Below are 16,572 nucleotides of genomic sequence, written 5' to 3' on the forward strand. Positions count from 1 at the left end.
CTTGCAGGGTGATCGATGTTCGGAATGACCAATATGAACGGTATTTGTATCGATGTCTTCCTCAGAATACACGATAATTCTATTGAGGCCTTGGATAAGAGAAGTATCAAGAGGTAATTTAAGCTCAATTTTGGATAGAGTTATTTCGTGCTCAGTGGCAAAAGGCAATTCGTCGTTGACATTGATCAACTTATTTTGTTTACTTGTGGTAAACAGTAATGATTGTGATGTTTTTGAAATACATATACCTGGCAATTCACTAAAAGCACGTCCTACAATCATTTCTGTTTCTTGTAGATCATCACGAACAATCAAAACGGAAGTGTCGGCACAAACACCATCGATATTAAGTTTTAGTACACCTTCTCCTTCAGGCTTTATAATTTGTCCACCGTAACCTTTAATGCTTGTTTTGGTATGAGGTTCATAAGCCAAACCAATTTTTTTTGCACCAGAGAGTGTAATTGTGTTACAGGCACTACCTAAATCGATATATGCCGATACTTGTGTATCATTGGCAATGGCTGTTTTGTGATATTTGCGATCGCCTTCGTCAATGGGTCGAATGTTGAACATTTTAGATTTTTTATCTCGAGTATTGTCCTGTTTAACGCTATGATTTGTAACTGCTGTATTATTACTATTTTTCAGACTATAGCATTCCTCTCGTAAATGACCTAATTTATTACAATGAGAGCATTTCTTTCCAGCTCTACAATTTTCTGTCGTATGGCCCAGTTTATCACAGGTACCACAGCGAACTGTAGCTCTACAGTTATTTGCGACATGGCCCCTGCGGCCGCATGAAAAACACTTTGTTTCCCTAATAAAATCTCTGTCGTTTACGTTTTGTGTATGTTTATTTTGAGGAGAATCTACCACGGCATCAGTTAAATAATTTAGTAAGGAACGGGTATCCCTGCAACCTGAACCACGAGCTCCAGCCTTTAAAAGTGGATCACCAAGTGTATAAATAATAACATCACATATTAAATGATCAGATAACTCACATGATTTACCCTGAGCTAGTTTTTTGTAATAAAAGTCAATTACCTTTTCTTCTCGTCGCCTATTCACAGTCACGAAGTCGTGCAACTTGGCAGCAAGTCCTCGGCTAGCAGGGAAGTAATCGGCGAGCCGCCTCTTCCATTCTTCCCACGGCATGTCGATGTCACGTAGATGATTGAACCACAGAAGCGCGTTGCCCATGAGGCTGGTCGTCATGTGGTAGATCAGTGTTCTTTCATCCCAGCCGTAGATTTTCGCCAGCGCTTCCAGCCGATGTATCCAAGAATGAACAGGAGTAGTGTTAGTGTCGCCATCAAATTTTGGTACATTTTCGGGTTTGGTGATAATCCTCAAATTGTTTCCAGAGTCCAAGTTGTTTGTACTTTTACTTAACAGATCTGTACTGGACGTTAAAGATGTGGCGCTAGGAGTGACCGCGCTTGAGATGCTCGGCAAGCACAGGATATCATTAGGTTCAACTGGTAAAACTAATTGTGACGCACTAGCAGTTTCAATAATTTGACTTGTAGTTGTAGTATTCGGCATCGTGCAAGTTACAGGTTGATTTATTGTCACATCGGGGAAAACACAACTATTAATATTGGCTGACGTACCTGCTACTGGCATATGCTCCTGTGATGTTGCAGTTTCAACTGTCTGTTGTGTAGTAGTTTGTCTCGCCATAAACTGTTCCAGCATTTGTTCTAATCGATCCAAACGTTGATTGTTGGTTTGTCGCCGTGGATTCCGCACCTGCCGTGGTTTTTTACTTGCTGGCGGACGCTGTTCATGATCAGGATCTGGTTCTTCATCGCTCATTACAACAGGATGTCGCCTCCGCTTTTGACTCATGGCGCGCGATTAGGACCACGAGTTGTGGTCGAACGAACACTTCTGACTTGTAAAATGATAGACAGTCTCAGCTCTTGAACACGTGTTTATTCTCCAACGGTTGTCACAAGAATGTGGTTGCACCAATAACACATTATTTTAAAATCAATCCGTTAACCGACTAATCAGTGTGTTGCCATTTTAAAAACTCCACTTTACCAAATAACAACTTGTCTGACGTTCAACCGTCAATCACACAACCGACCATGCAACTGACAGCAGACCAGTCGACATGTAACCTACACGTTTACAAAATTGGCAACACTAATCATAAATGTCAGAGTAAAAGTTTAAGTCAGTTTTAGAACATTAACAAATAACAAATGTGTGTAATGACTAATGAATAATATTAACAAATTGTAAGTATGCGGCAATCTATCTAACACTATATAACAAAAAAGAACATATTTTCGCTCGAAAACGGTTGGTTACGTGACATTTGACCAGTGATGTCGCATTTAAATGAACAAAGAAACTGGTAAACAGTATAACTTCAAACTTGACAGATAACGGTGCTAATTCCAGCAGACTCCATCTAATTATATTTTAAGTTATACCTGTCATTTTCTTATCCGTTGAAAAAGAAAGGGACGATTAATCAACAGGCATAAAATTAATGGAATACACGTGAATTTTAAGTAGAAATCTAAAACAACCGTCTCAAAATTTTACATCGGCCAATAACCCGACAGAATTAAGTAGACAGCACGTCAAACGGATTGCATACCAGCGAGATGCCTATTTTATTCGCACGGGTTATTGATTCATTTTAAAGTTAACATTTGTCAATCATATGTCCCTCTCCTTTTCGGCGGATAAGAAAATGACGGGTATAACTTAAAGTAAAATTAGGAGGTGTCTACAGGAATCGGGGCCAGTGTTTATTTTGTGAATTTGTCTCCGCCAACCCGCATTGGAGCAGCGTGGTGGAGTATGCTCCATACCCCCTCCGGTTGATTGAGGGGAGGCCTGTGCCCAGCAGTGGGACGTATATAGGCTGTTTAAATAATGTTATTGAAGCGTATTTGCTAACGCGGATCGGGCGTAAGTTTATGTATTATGGAAATTAGCTAGTTTGAACATGTCTCAACCAGCGATACTGTAATGAAATAACCGCATCAACCGGCTGTCGGGTTGCATAACAAGTAACAACCACCCGGATATCTCGACTGTAGTTAAAATTCAATAGAGAACAGCCAAATCTGCGCAAACATACGCGGGGTTATGGCGAGGAACGGTATAAAGTAAATAAACATAACATGAAGGCAGAGGTGTGTGTATACTATATATGGGTGTGTGTGTGTGTGTGTGTGTGTGTGTGTGTGTGTGTGTGTGTGTGTGTGTGTGTGTATGTGTGTGTGTTTTTCCGAATAAAAAAATTATATGTCGTCTTTCTTATACACCCACTCCCAGTCAGCTATGTTTAAGTACCACGTCCCAGCACAACTCCCGGAAACCACGCGATATTAATTATCTGTGATCAAACCAAGAATTCAAACTCATTAAGTCGAATCAATTGATATAGAACAGTGCTCAATATTCAATTATTTATTGCATTCCATGTAGTACAATGGGGTGTTACAAAGGTACAGGAACTATAACATGGACCCTATAGGGCATTGCAACGTTGAAGGGAAGAGAGGAAGTGCGTATTAAAATTAAAACTAATAATTTATAATTAGCATTGTTTTCTGAGTGATCTTACAATGTAAGTCACGCATTATCCGAACAGGGTTATCACAGATTATCACAAATTAAAAATATTATTTTTACCATTTTTATAATAATGGCAATGTTTTGTTTTTTATTCAGGTATAAAAAATGTGAGGTGTTGCGTCATCGCGTGGCGTTGGTAAGTTTTTATTTATTTAGTTTGATGCTAGCTGTTGCCAGCGACAGGCGCTAACATTATGGAAGAAATGGATAAATGCCTTTTCCAAGCCCTGAGGCACTTCAGAGTAGACAAGACAAGTTTTTTTTTATCTCATCAGGAAATGTCGTCTTTTACGATCCTAAGGCAGGTAAACGAAGCTCTTATTGGTGGAGAGTGTCGGAGAATACGATTTTTTATTATACTGAAAACTGCCGTTATAAGTTTTATTGTACTTGGGTTCGTATCGACGCTCAACGTTTCCTGAATAATTTGTTCCGTTGGTAGCGCAACCAAACTTAAGGGATTACTTAAGGCTTAGGGCCATATCTCACTAGGACACCATGATTGCGTCATGAACCGACACAAGAGCGCCACCAACAAGACATCTGGGGGGTTAAAATGGCCACATCGAAGCAATTCATCTAAGAAAGCAATATTGCAATTTAACATTTGCGCATATAAAAGTAAGTGCGCAATGCAAACAAATGTCAAATAGCAATATTGTTTTTTTAGATGAATTGCTTCAATGTGGCCATTTTAACCCCCCTGGTATATATTCTTTGCCTTTTGCTTCGGAAGTAATTATTTTTCATATCGTTTTAATATCGTCCCTCGCAATACTCCCCACGGTGCGGTCATCAATATTCCGCCGGCAGTTTATGCTAAACATGCCTGAGTTAGACCCGGACAGAGACTAGTAACGCGAGAACCCCCTCCCCCTCGGATGAGCCAGATGCTCGATACATAGACGGTTGTCTTAGTCACTGTGGTGCTGTTAGGGCTCAAACTGGATGACAGCGGGGGCGGCGCGGCGCGGCGGCGATAGCGGCGCGGGGAGCGGCGCGGCGGCCGCTGTTCCGTTCTCGATGCCAGCGGCCAGATCGCGCGGTGTTGCGGCGGTATAGAGTTGTGTCTCAGATGAACGCGATGTCGAAACGGCGACAACGCATTTTCGATTGTAGTTCTTTTGTTTCGTACGATTTATCATGGGCAAAAGAAGATCTGAATCCCTATAATAACACAAAAAGGAAACAAAAAGAAGAGTTTCAACGAAATTACCACAACCAAAGACAACATCCAGACAAATTCTATGATTATACACGAATGACTGTGGAGACTTTTGAAAGAAAGAAAGAAAGAAAGAAACATTTATTATTTAGGACACCACAGACACGGATTACATATATATACATTATAATGACATCACATCAGAAGTCAACGCACACACGAAATATTTTCTATACAGAAACATGGAAAACGAACACAGAAACTTATACCTAAATTAAAATGTGACGTCATGTCGGCTTACCCATGTGTAGTGGATGGTGTCCCGTATAAAAGGTCCTCACTCAGCTTATGCCGCGGCGTGAGCCGCGACGCTGGTATTCTGTGAGACCTGAGTAATGAGTGAAGTACGGACATCGCGCCACTATATGTACATATACTTACTTACTATTATAGGTTACTTAGATATTATCATAATATAATTACTACATAATACAATTACAAATAAAATAAAATATAGATGTAAATAAGTATAATATATATTAATTATATATTGTGCAAACTCATAAAGAAAAACAAGTAAAGACAATCGTGAGCGGGTTAATAAAATAAATATTTGAACGGATAAGATGTAGGGGTGTGTATGTGTGTGTGTGTGTTAGGCAATGGTCCCGCACCGGTCGGCCGCAGATCGACAGGGACAAAGCATCATTTTTTATGGCTGCAATGGTTGCATAGATAAGATTCAGTCGCCCGCCGTCCGCGTCGCCGAGCAGGCACTACACCAATTGCGCATTCGATGCAATCCAATACTATCAACGTCAATAAGACAGTGATTATCATTTATTTGTTTACTTCACAATTTGTTCATAATTGAAAAAGTAATAAAAATCGATAGATAAACGAATTGAGCTCAGCAATAATACATAGGTACATTGTGGTCAATGGATGCAGTGTAATGAAAACAGTGAAAAACCAAGACCGCGTGGTATCGTCGCATCCACGCCGCTAGTACGACTCCGCAAAACCTTCGTGTCTGATCCACTGAGGTAAGTAAGACATTAGTGTAATTTAATGTGAAATAATTTAAATATGCAAGAAATTTATATTGCTTAAATGACACTTTTTTGTAAATTCAAAAGATGTTTTTTAAAATGAGATTTAAAATTGTGTATCGTTTTCAGACTACGTAATGGAGGCGGCAGATCGTTCCAGCACTTGGACGCGGCGAACCTGAAACTCCCGCGGAAGGCAGTAGTACGGTGACGCGGTATTGCCAGTGAGTAATACGTCGAGCGAGTTTTGTACGACTTCACGTCACGTGACCACACCAATTTCTCAGCGAGATACGGCGGCGTATGATGTTTCACTACACCAAACAAGAGCGTTGCAAGATGTAGTTGTCTCCGTGCATTCATCTTCATAATATTGGCATTGTTTATAAATGGCGTGACGTGTGTGCGTGGTGGTATATTGAAGCAAAATCGTGCGCAGGCATTTTGAACTCTTTGTATGAGTTTTTGTGACCGGGTAAGGAGTCGCGGACCATATACTACATCCATATAGTTAAATTTCGACATAACGAGAGTGTCGCAAAGTTTGATGCGGGTCTCAGTATTAATATAGTTCCTGATTTGGTATAATGTCTTGAGACGATAAAAACAATTTGCTGCAGTGTTAACTATATATTTGTCGAACCTCAGTTCTTCGTCCATGAGAAGTCCCAAATTCCTAGCTTCCGTGACACGCTCCACGGCTTCCCCTCTAATGACCACATTAGCACCTTCATTAGATATTTTACTTACCTGTTGTTTAGAGCCCAATATCATGTATTTGGTTTTGCTTCCATTCAAAACCAATGAATTAGACTCTGACCACAAAGTGATCCTTTCTAGGTCATCGTTTAATTTGTCTATAGCGGAATGTGTATCGCCGGGTTTACATGATATATATAGTTGTATATCGTCAGCATATATATGATATTTGCAATGCTCAATATGAGTTACGACATCGGCACTATAGATGATAAATAACAGTGGGCCCAAGATGGAGCCCTGCGGAACACCACGAGTGACAGGCCTGGGAAGGGACACCATCGGTTCGCCATGATCATTCTGTATTTGGACGTATTGGTTACGATATTTAAAGTAACTGTCGAACCATTGAATGGCAGAAGCACCAAAACCATAATAATGTAGCTTTGCCAGTAATAGAGAAACATCTATGCAGTCAAACGCCCTAGAAAAGTCCAGCAGCGCCAATACTGTACCCTGCCCGTCATCTTGTGCGGCTAGAATGTCGTCCACCACATTCAGCAAAGCAGTGGTTGTACTATAAGATTTCCTGAAACCCGACTGTAGCTCTGGAAGCAAAGCATTTGCTTCTAAAAACAGTCTCATCTGCTTCGCCACGATCTTCTCTAAGATCTTTGAAATGCAAGGCAATATGCTAATAGGGCGCAAATCTTTTAGGGAGGAGGGACTGGAGTTCTTTGGCAGTGGTTTGACGATTGCACTCTGCCACAGTTTAGGAAACGTGCAGGTTTCGATCGATCTATTCACAATAGATGTTAGCACTGACGAGATTTCGGGTAGTGACATTATTATCATGTCTAAGGAAATACCGTCGACGCCAACGGCGCTTGAACGAAGCGACTGTAACTCCCTCAGTACGTCCCCCTCAGAGACCTTTCTCAGTATAAATGTGGAAGAGATCTTGCGTTGTTCCTTAAAAAAAATAAGATTTGAAACCGGCACCGATCCCCCATTAGGTACGTCTAGAAAGTGATTATTTATTGCTTCAGGATCCTTAAAAATACATGTAGGAAAATCAGGTTTGCATTTAATCCTAACGTTTTTTTTTATATGTGTCCAGAGTGTACGAGGGTCGTTATAGTTGGTATTAACGTAATGATCATAATACGCTTGCTTTTCGCTCGCTAATGCCTTCTCCACAGTATACTTGAGATCCTTATAGTACGCCTTATGGGAGCCACAGCCACTTATACGCGCCCTAGCATATGCTTCATCTCGTCTTTTCATCATCATTTTTACATTGTACGTAATCCAAGGGTACTGGTGATGACGCATGCTGAAAGTTTTGGATGGAGCGTGCAAATCGAATAGTGCAACAATAGCTGAATTAAACATTGATACCATAATATTTACGTCCGTGACTGCTTCGACATTGCCCCAATCTATTGAGGCAAGATGATCTCTAAATGTGTCGACATGTATGTCTTTAAGTGCCCGTCGCGTGACTTTAACAGGAGAGGGTTTAAATTTTGGTATATTGAGTAGGCATGCGATAAAGGCATGTCTACCAAGATCCGGAATGTAGTCCACTGTTACTGTACACCCCTTTATATCGGTGCATACTAGATCGATAGTCTTTTGGCTGTGAGAAGTGAAATGCGTGTAGTCGGTGACCAGTTGCGAGAGTTTAAAAGCAGCTAAGAATTGGTTAAGTTTTCTGACACTAGCCAATGACGGCACGGCGACGTCAATATTAAAGTCGCCCAGTAGTACGACGTTACTACACCAGGTGAACGTTTCCAGGGACGAAGAAAGAGCATCTATAAGTAGACCCTCAGTCACCCAGTCTGGCCTGTACGCAGTACCTATCACTAGCTTACAACTACCAACTGTGACCCCTAGCCACATCTGTTCCACCGGTGGTGTTTGTGGATGGGCCAGCACTCGCGCGGTGACACCACGTCGGATATAAAATCCGACTCCGCCCCCCCGCTTCCGGCGCCCGGGCGGGCGTGGTGTGTTCCGCAGCCGGTATCCCGGCACGGCAGGCGCGCGGCCCTCCTGTCCCTCCCGTATCCAGGTCTCATTGATGGCCATTACATCTACGTTATGACGGTCCATCGCCACGAGAAACTCGTCATGCCCAGTTCCCAGTGATCCAGCATTAAATAGTCCAACTTTTAACTTTCGTTTATTATTGAATATTATTATTATCATATGTTATCTTAAAGTATTGTATTAGTATTGAATTAAAAATTAAAAAGTAAGAATTGCAAGATTTTCCCACGACATAGTAATTTGTGCCAATCAAATTATATTGTTTTAATAGCGTTGTAAAGTAATGTTTAGGTATGTGTGCATGTTGGTGTTTGTGTAATAATATATTACCTAAGAATGAAAATGTACTCATGATATAACGTATACATTTTCGAAGGTGTTTTGTTAATATAGTGATTAATAATGAAATACTGGAATCGAAATATAATATACTAATCATGTGTAACTGTTTGTTTGTAATATATTTTATTATACGTAATATGACACCGTACACTACATAAACATACCTTATAGTAACGATTTGCGCATTCCACCACAAATGACCAAGCCGCATGACGTAGCAAACATACATTTTGATAACGCAGAACATCGATAGAAACAAACACAGTGTAAACAACAGACAAGGACAGAGATACGGTGCAATGAAAGGTACAACATTATTATATCGCATCAATAAGTACATTGCTCTCGCCAGCTGCGGGAGCAGGACGAACGCGCGCCGGACCAAAAACACTAACTAGGTCTTTTTCCGACCTAATCCGGTTTACCGGATCGCCCTGGTCTCGGCGGGTAAAAATTTTGCCGTCACGCGTCCATACATACCGCCAACTTAAAGAGCTAGCTAATTTACGCGCTCGGCCGAACAGCATGCGATTGTTTTTTGTGAGCCGCTCGTTTACATAAAATCGCCGAGGCTCAGAGCGTAGGCCCGTTCCCTCCGTGGTGGCGGTGCGCCGCACGCGCGCTTCATGGAGGAACCGGTCACGAGTGGAGCGGCGGGCGAGGCGCACGGCGATGTTGCGCGGGCGCGGCTTGCCCTCGCTCCCCTCGCGCCGCCCACCCACACGCATACACCTAACGATGTCACGTTCGTCGACCGTCACGCCGAGCTTCGCGGCGCACGCCGTAACGAGGTGGGCGACGCTCTCTCCATTCTCCTCGGGGACTCCTGAGATCTCGATGTCGTTCAGGAGTAGCTCCTGATCACGATCATCGAGATCCTGCCTCAGCTGGGCGACTGTGCTCTCCAGCATACCGATGAGCTCACCGTGGGCTCCGTCTCCGCCCATACCCGCAATCCGCTCCATTTCGTCGACCCTAGTCTCCAGCTTACTAAGCCGTGTGTCACATGAGGACACCAGGGCACGCAGATCCTGCATGTCCTGGCGGAATGCGCGGAACTCCTCTCGAGTCCGCCGCATCTCCTCCCGGAACTGCCGCAATTCTGTAGACAGGTCAGACTCCGGCCCCCCGCACTCCACTGTATTGTCGAGCGCTGTGTTGTTGAGCACGCCAGCAGTATCATCCAGCTCTATGCTGGCTGGCTGGGTGACAACCGTCGGCTCGGACATGGAGGCGTCCAACACGTAGGCGGCACTCATACCACGAAGGGGCGTGCTATTTTCATTCCTCGTTGGCAGCCTGGCTTTACAACTCGGACATAGCCAGGAGCTGTGCACTTGAGCATCCTTAGGTATGTTTACACACGATCTGTGGTTTGACTCCTTACAACTGGGACAAACAATGCCCTCTATAACCGACATATACTTGCAACACGCACTGCACTTCACTGGCATTTTTAACTCGATCGATTAATGTTACGCTAGATCTCTGTAGTTCCACTAGATGGCGTTTACTTTGTGTACTTAAGTGTTTATATATGTTGTAATTCTGTTTCCTTTTTTTTTACTTTGTTTAATTACCAATTTATTGATTTTAACTTTTGAAAATAAATGATATTTAACACTGTGTGTTGTTTATATTTTTATATGTGGGTACACTTTTTCCTCACTTGTCCGGGCCGTATTTTATTTTAGGTTTTATACAGTAGTTTTAGCACTGCACACTTATCCCACAATATATATTGCTCACTGGAGGCTACTTTATGTATCTAAGTAGTTAACGCACTCTCGTGGTGTTTTTAAGTATTTTTAAAAGTCGCAGCGATAGGACGTTCCACATATAAACACAACGTCCGTGACGTCACTCCTTTGATAATATTTTGGAAGCTATAAATTCCGATTTAGAATCTAGTTACAATCAAAAGCTTCTATATTCCTTCTATATTTATTTCGGGGGCTAAAATCAACCAAAACTGGTCCACCCTGGTCGCAAACTAAAACTTCATCGGGTTAGATTGCGGCCACATAAAACTCATACCGGATGGCCGTAAACGAAATTTTTTAAAAGATTTAAATAGGTCAACAACCGTAAACTAATGGAAGGGAAAGTCCAAGAAAGGCATACATGGAACAGATTAAAGAGAAAGTGAAGATCCTTGGGGGAGGCCTATGCCCAGCAGTAGGCGTCGTACGGCTGATGAACATAGTTATAAGGAAATGAAAGAATTGGCCTTTTATAGACATGAATGGAGAATGCTGCGCCGACAAGAAAGTGAAAGAAATTATATCCATTATATAATTCAAAGCATTCTAATGATGCAATTTTTTTTTACATCGGTCCTCTAGTTTTTGAGTTTATTCAATATAAACAAAAATACAAATTCTTCTTCATTATATTAGTATAGATAAATTCACCAATTCAGCAAAGGTACCTTTAGTAAGCTACTCCTCCAAACTTCCAAGCCAAAGTTATAAGCTGTCAATACGTCACTAGCCAGCTGCCGTACATCACCGGTTCTAGCCTGTCCGAACAGGTATCATCCGGTTCTCGTTATACGAGCCGGACTGATGGTGCGTCCGACGTATGGGCACGGCCAAGTACACCCACATTCCCGAGAAATGCATTTTCGGAGGTATGTAACCTAAGCTGTATTGGTCTGGTTTTCCCTTCGCGGGTTGGAAAGTCAGACAGGCAGTCGCTTCTTTATCAAACCGGACCTGTCAAATCTTCAGGTTAGGTAAGCGGACCCCGCGAAAAACGGGGTAATGCTAGGGGGATTATGATGAAAATATTCATCCAATCGGAATAAAAGTTTTTAATCTTATTAAAAAAACTGTGTAGTACCATGTATTAAAACAATTGCACCCGACTGTACCCGACCGTGACCATGACATATCGCCGTTGCGGCGTTGACAGCGACGTTAACATGGAATACGACACCTCTTGATTTTGATTTACTTCGCAAAGGCTTTGTAGCACGCGGAGGTAGACAGCACTAGCACTGTAATGTAAGCATTAAGACTAAAGACTAAGACTGGCAGGGAATAAATAATGTTTAAGTCATCATCATCATTATCAACCCATTAATGTCCCCACTGCTGGGGCACGGGCCTTCCCTATGGATGGATAGGGAGATCGGGCCTTAAACCATCACGCGGACCCAGTGCGGATTGATGGTGATTAACGACTGCTAATGCAGCCGGGACCAACGGCTAAACGTGCCTTCCGAAGCACGGAGGAGCTCGAGATGAAAACTTTTTTTGTGGTCACCCATCCTATGACCGGCCTTTGCGAAAGTTGCCTAACTTCAACAGTCGCAGACCGAGCGCGTTTACCGCTGCGCCAACGAGCTCCTCAAACTGTTTAAGTACTTACTTATATTCTTAACGATACCCTGTCTGTAGAGCACACTCAACTTATGACGAAACGTACCTAAACCACACCTCGGATACTTCATACAAAACATCTTGTTTTACACAGACACTACACAGTGACGTTATCGTACACGCGCATCTGTGTGTGTGACGTGTGACGCCCATTTGAAGACTTAAGACCGAGAGGGGTGAAGTATACCTAGCTCAACAGCTTGTGGGGAGCGGAGAGTCGCCGTTCTATACTTAGTATTAATCTTAATTCTATGGTTATGCATAAAGAAGCGGCAGAGGCCTAAACCAATGATTGTCGAATTTTGTTTTCGAATTCATGTTTGGATCATAAATGATTATCACGTGCTCAGCGGTGATGGAAAACATCCTACATTCCTGAGAAATGCATTTTCTGAAGTATATGTTTCTGTTGTTAGGCTGGTTTTCCCATCGCGGGTTGGAAGGTCAGACAGGCAGACACTTCTGTAAAAAACCGGACCTATCAAATCTTCAGGTTAGGTAAGCGGACCCTGTGAAAAACGTGATAATGTTAGGGAGATGATGATGATGATGATGCATAAAGAAGCGGGCTTCTTAGAGTGCGTGTCGTAAAATCCGACAGAGGGAATATCGATAGGACGAACCCTTGTCACCATACGATTCATCATATCTATCTTATGACATCGTATCAATAGTGGCTGTAATTTGTCATTGATTACTTGTGGCTCTGCTCACCCCATTAAGAATTACGCGCGTGTGTTTATGTATGTATGTATTTAATATAAATAAAAATCTACCCCGGAAACAGAAAAGTGTAAAAATATTCTCCATTAAACACTGCAAGTCTCGCTTGCATCAGGCAAACGAAAGCAATTTTCTTGTGAACGCAAAATGTTTTTAACTCGCCTGAAATGAGTGGACTACAGAAATGACAACAGGGTTGATGAGGTCGCTTATTGGTCTCACAATTAGGGATGCAATTCTGACTCGAGATCGCAAATTCGAGATCCCGCGGGATTGGATATATCAATCTCGCGAGGTCCCGAAAATTTCGGGATCTCGTTAAAAGTGAGGATAGCTGAAAACGATGAAAACTGCTTGTTTGTAATAGTGAGCTTATTTATAACAAAATATTTTTTGAAATTAATGAAAAAAAAAATTTACTCTTCAATATTACTAACTAAATACATAATTAAGTTTTCTTTGGAAATCAGCATTATCAAAACGAAAAGTCTCAGGAGATCAGGAGATTCGCCCAATCCCGTCAATCTCGAATGGTATCTCGTCATATTATGCTTCGGGATTGATCCGGAAAAACCAGACGAGGTCTCGCCAGATTGGGATTGCATTGCCTACTCACAATATGAACCTATATGGGAGAATAAAAAAAGACGTGTGGCACTCGGGGACTGCCTGCCGCGGTAAAGCTATTGCATAGCCTTTTTATCAACTTATGCAATTATAATTATTTTATTTGTGCAGTATTTTTTTCCTTTGTTTTTTTTTCATTGATATTAATTCAAGTTACACTTTTTGAGCATGTTGACCGATAAGAAAACTTTTTTTTTCTTTTACTAAATAAATGAGAAGTTAATATTGTTCTAAATATTTTTATTATCTTACATGTAGGTTATTCAGGATTATTTACCATTGAAACTATAGGTTTATGGTAACTAAAATAAGAAACATAAGTTTGAGACTTGATATCTTCTAAATATCTGGAAAATACCGCGTCAATGGTGGTCCCATATTTTGTTGTGGATTCTTGTGATCATTAATTCATTATTCTTTTTCAAATTCAATATTTAACGCCTACATCCAATACATCCAATGCCATCTAGAGGCGAGTTGCTGAACTAAAGAGACAAGCGTGGTAGGTATTTCAAAAAAGTAATTAAAAGTTCTGCTATTCATCGATAGATGGCATAACTAAAAAGTATCACTGCTGTGCCGGTCGGAGTGGGGGGTGTTAGGTTATTTTCATTACGGAATTTCTGGATTCGGTCTCCACGCTCAAGGCCCGCGCAATAGCTTAAAAAAAAGAAAAAAGTGCTACGTTAAGACGTAGGTATACTATTTCGTCGCAAGACCTACACTCATTATGCCTCCCCGCGTATTGGGGTCAAGAACGGCCCTGTCACACAAAGCACAATGCAGTACTGAATATGTACGACATCTTAACTACAAATTCAAATTCAAATTCAAAAATATCTTTATTCAGTAGGTAACATAGTTACACTTTGAATCGTCAATTTTACATAACGAACGTCTCATCCGCCTAAAACTACTGCAGCTTCTCACAACCTGTATAGCCGGGGAAAAGAAGCTGCAAGAAAAACCTCGGCACAGGGCCCTAGACGTTCTTTAAAAAAATAAAAATAAACATAAAACATAAAATATTGGTATACAATTGAGTAATTTAGCTGCCTAATATCAGTTCTCAGACAGTTAATCCCATGCATTCATATCTTCTAAATAATCACTAACTTTATAATAACCTTTTTTGTAAAGTTTTTGTTTAACTACTGTCTTAAAACAGTTGAAAGGCAAATTCTGAATGTCAATGGGAATCTTATTGTAAAAACGTATACATTGCCCCTTAAAAGATTTAGTAATCTTATGTAATCGACTGACTTGTAAAGCAAGTTTATTTTTGTTCCTGGTATTAACAATGTGCCGATCGCTATTTTTTGCAAATAATCCTATATGTTTTTTTACATATATTAAGTTTTCAAAGATATATTGTGATGCCAAAGTTAAAATATTAATTTCTTTAAATTTATTTCTAAGTGACATTTCTAAGTACATTGACGTGGCAGTTTAGTAGGCTGAACCTCTGCCGTCCGCTCTGATTGTAACAAGTTCGAATCCCACGGAAAAATCTGAACTGATTTCCGTTATCTCTTTAATAATAATAATAATCGGAGCTGAAATCCCCCCGATACCGACCCCGCCGGTGTGGTAGACGATTTCTCTCAATCAGCGCTTATCGCTATTGACCCACTCATCATCATCATCATCATCAGCCCATTAACGTCCCCACTGCTGGAGCACGGGCCTTCCCTATGGATGGATAGAGAGTTCGGGCCTTAAACCATCACGCGGGCCCAGTGCGGATTGATGGTTATTAACGACTGCTAATGCAGCCGGGACCAACGGCTTAACGTGCCTTCCGAAGCACGGAGGAGCTCGAGATGAAAACTTTTTTTTTTGTGGTCACCCATCCTATGATCGGCCTTTGCGAAAGTTGCTTAACTTCAACAATCGCAGACCGAGCGCGTTTACCGCTGCGCCACCGAGCTCCTCCACCCACTAGAGTCGATTAATTCTTTCAAATATTTTTCCTCTCAGACGACGCCCTGAGCCGAGGTTCGCGCCCAACTGGGCACCCTCAGGCCTGTTGTCTTAAACGTTGTACCGGGCTGGCGGGGTTGGTATCGGGGTTGTGAAGTGTTTGGTGTCGCGAGCTGATTGGCCGGCTCTATGGCTAGAGTAATCGGGTCGTCGGGATCGTATATTACGTCCTTCGGACGCCAATAATTTTCAGTACCGTCCCTGAGCGGGATGTATACGGAAGCCGCAGCTACCAGGGGATATGGGTGGTGGTAAAGAGTTCCACAGTCACACCGTAAAAGACTGTCCATAAAAATCTGTACGGTGAACTGGAGGCAGGAGATTATATTATATTTGTGAAAGTATAATTAATTATGCTGTGACATAACAGGCTAAAATTCATAATTAAATCAAACTGTCTGTGTATAAATTATTTTGCTGGACATTAACAAATTAATGCTGCTCTTTTCATTATAAGTAATTAATTTTTTGATTAGTTACTCCCAACAGAAATATGAGAAAGGTGTGGTATTTAGTTCATCTTGCGATGGATGCACCTCTGACTACCTCAATTGGGATAGTAGGAATAGGGGTAGATAGGGTCTTCGGGTAGTATGGGAACGACCTCCGTGGTCCAGTGGTTGAGCTGGGCTCACGATCCGGAGGAGGTTATAATATAAATATATATATATATATATTATTTATATTTATATTATATATTTATTTGCAGCAGCGATTACATTATTTTAGGTGCAGGTGTCTCCTGTTAAGTAAATATAAACCTGTGTTAGGAGACACCGCTCTTCTTACTTAGACATGTACAGTTATATACAATTTTGAAACTAAAACCAAACATGCTAAGTTAAACTTAAATGACAATTATTTTTTTTTTTAGGTTGGATTCCCGGTGGGGACATATCACGAAAATTACTTTTTTGTCCAC

General features: G+C 41.4%; 1 protein-coding gene across 2 annotated transcripts in view; it reads left to right on the forward strand.

Annotated features, from left to right (window-relative positions):
- Positions 1–16,572, forward strand: part of LOC126377553 (uncharacterized) — an 81,353-nt gene that overhangs the window by 36,942 nt on the left and 27,839 nt on the right. For both annotated transcript variants that reach the window (XM_050025348.1, XM_050025349.1), the window contains exon 2: positions 3,712–3,751. The gene's annotated coding sequence lies outside the window, so the exon portion shown is untranslated. The remainder of the gene's footprint in view (positions 1–3,711; positions 3,752–16,572) is intronic.

The sequence above is a fragment of the Pectinophora gossypiella genome, chromosome 23 (genome assembly GCF_024362695.1).
Source record: "Pectinophora gossypiella chromosome 23, ilPecGoss1.1, whole genome shotgun sequence".
Lineage (NCBI taxonomy): Eukaryota > Metazoa > Arthropoda > Insecta > Lepidoptera > Gelechiidae > Pectinophora > Pectinophora gossypiella.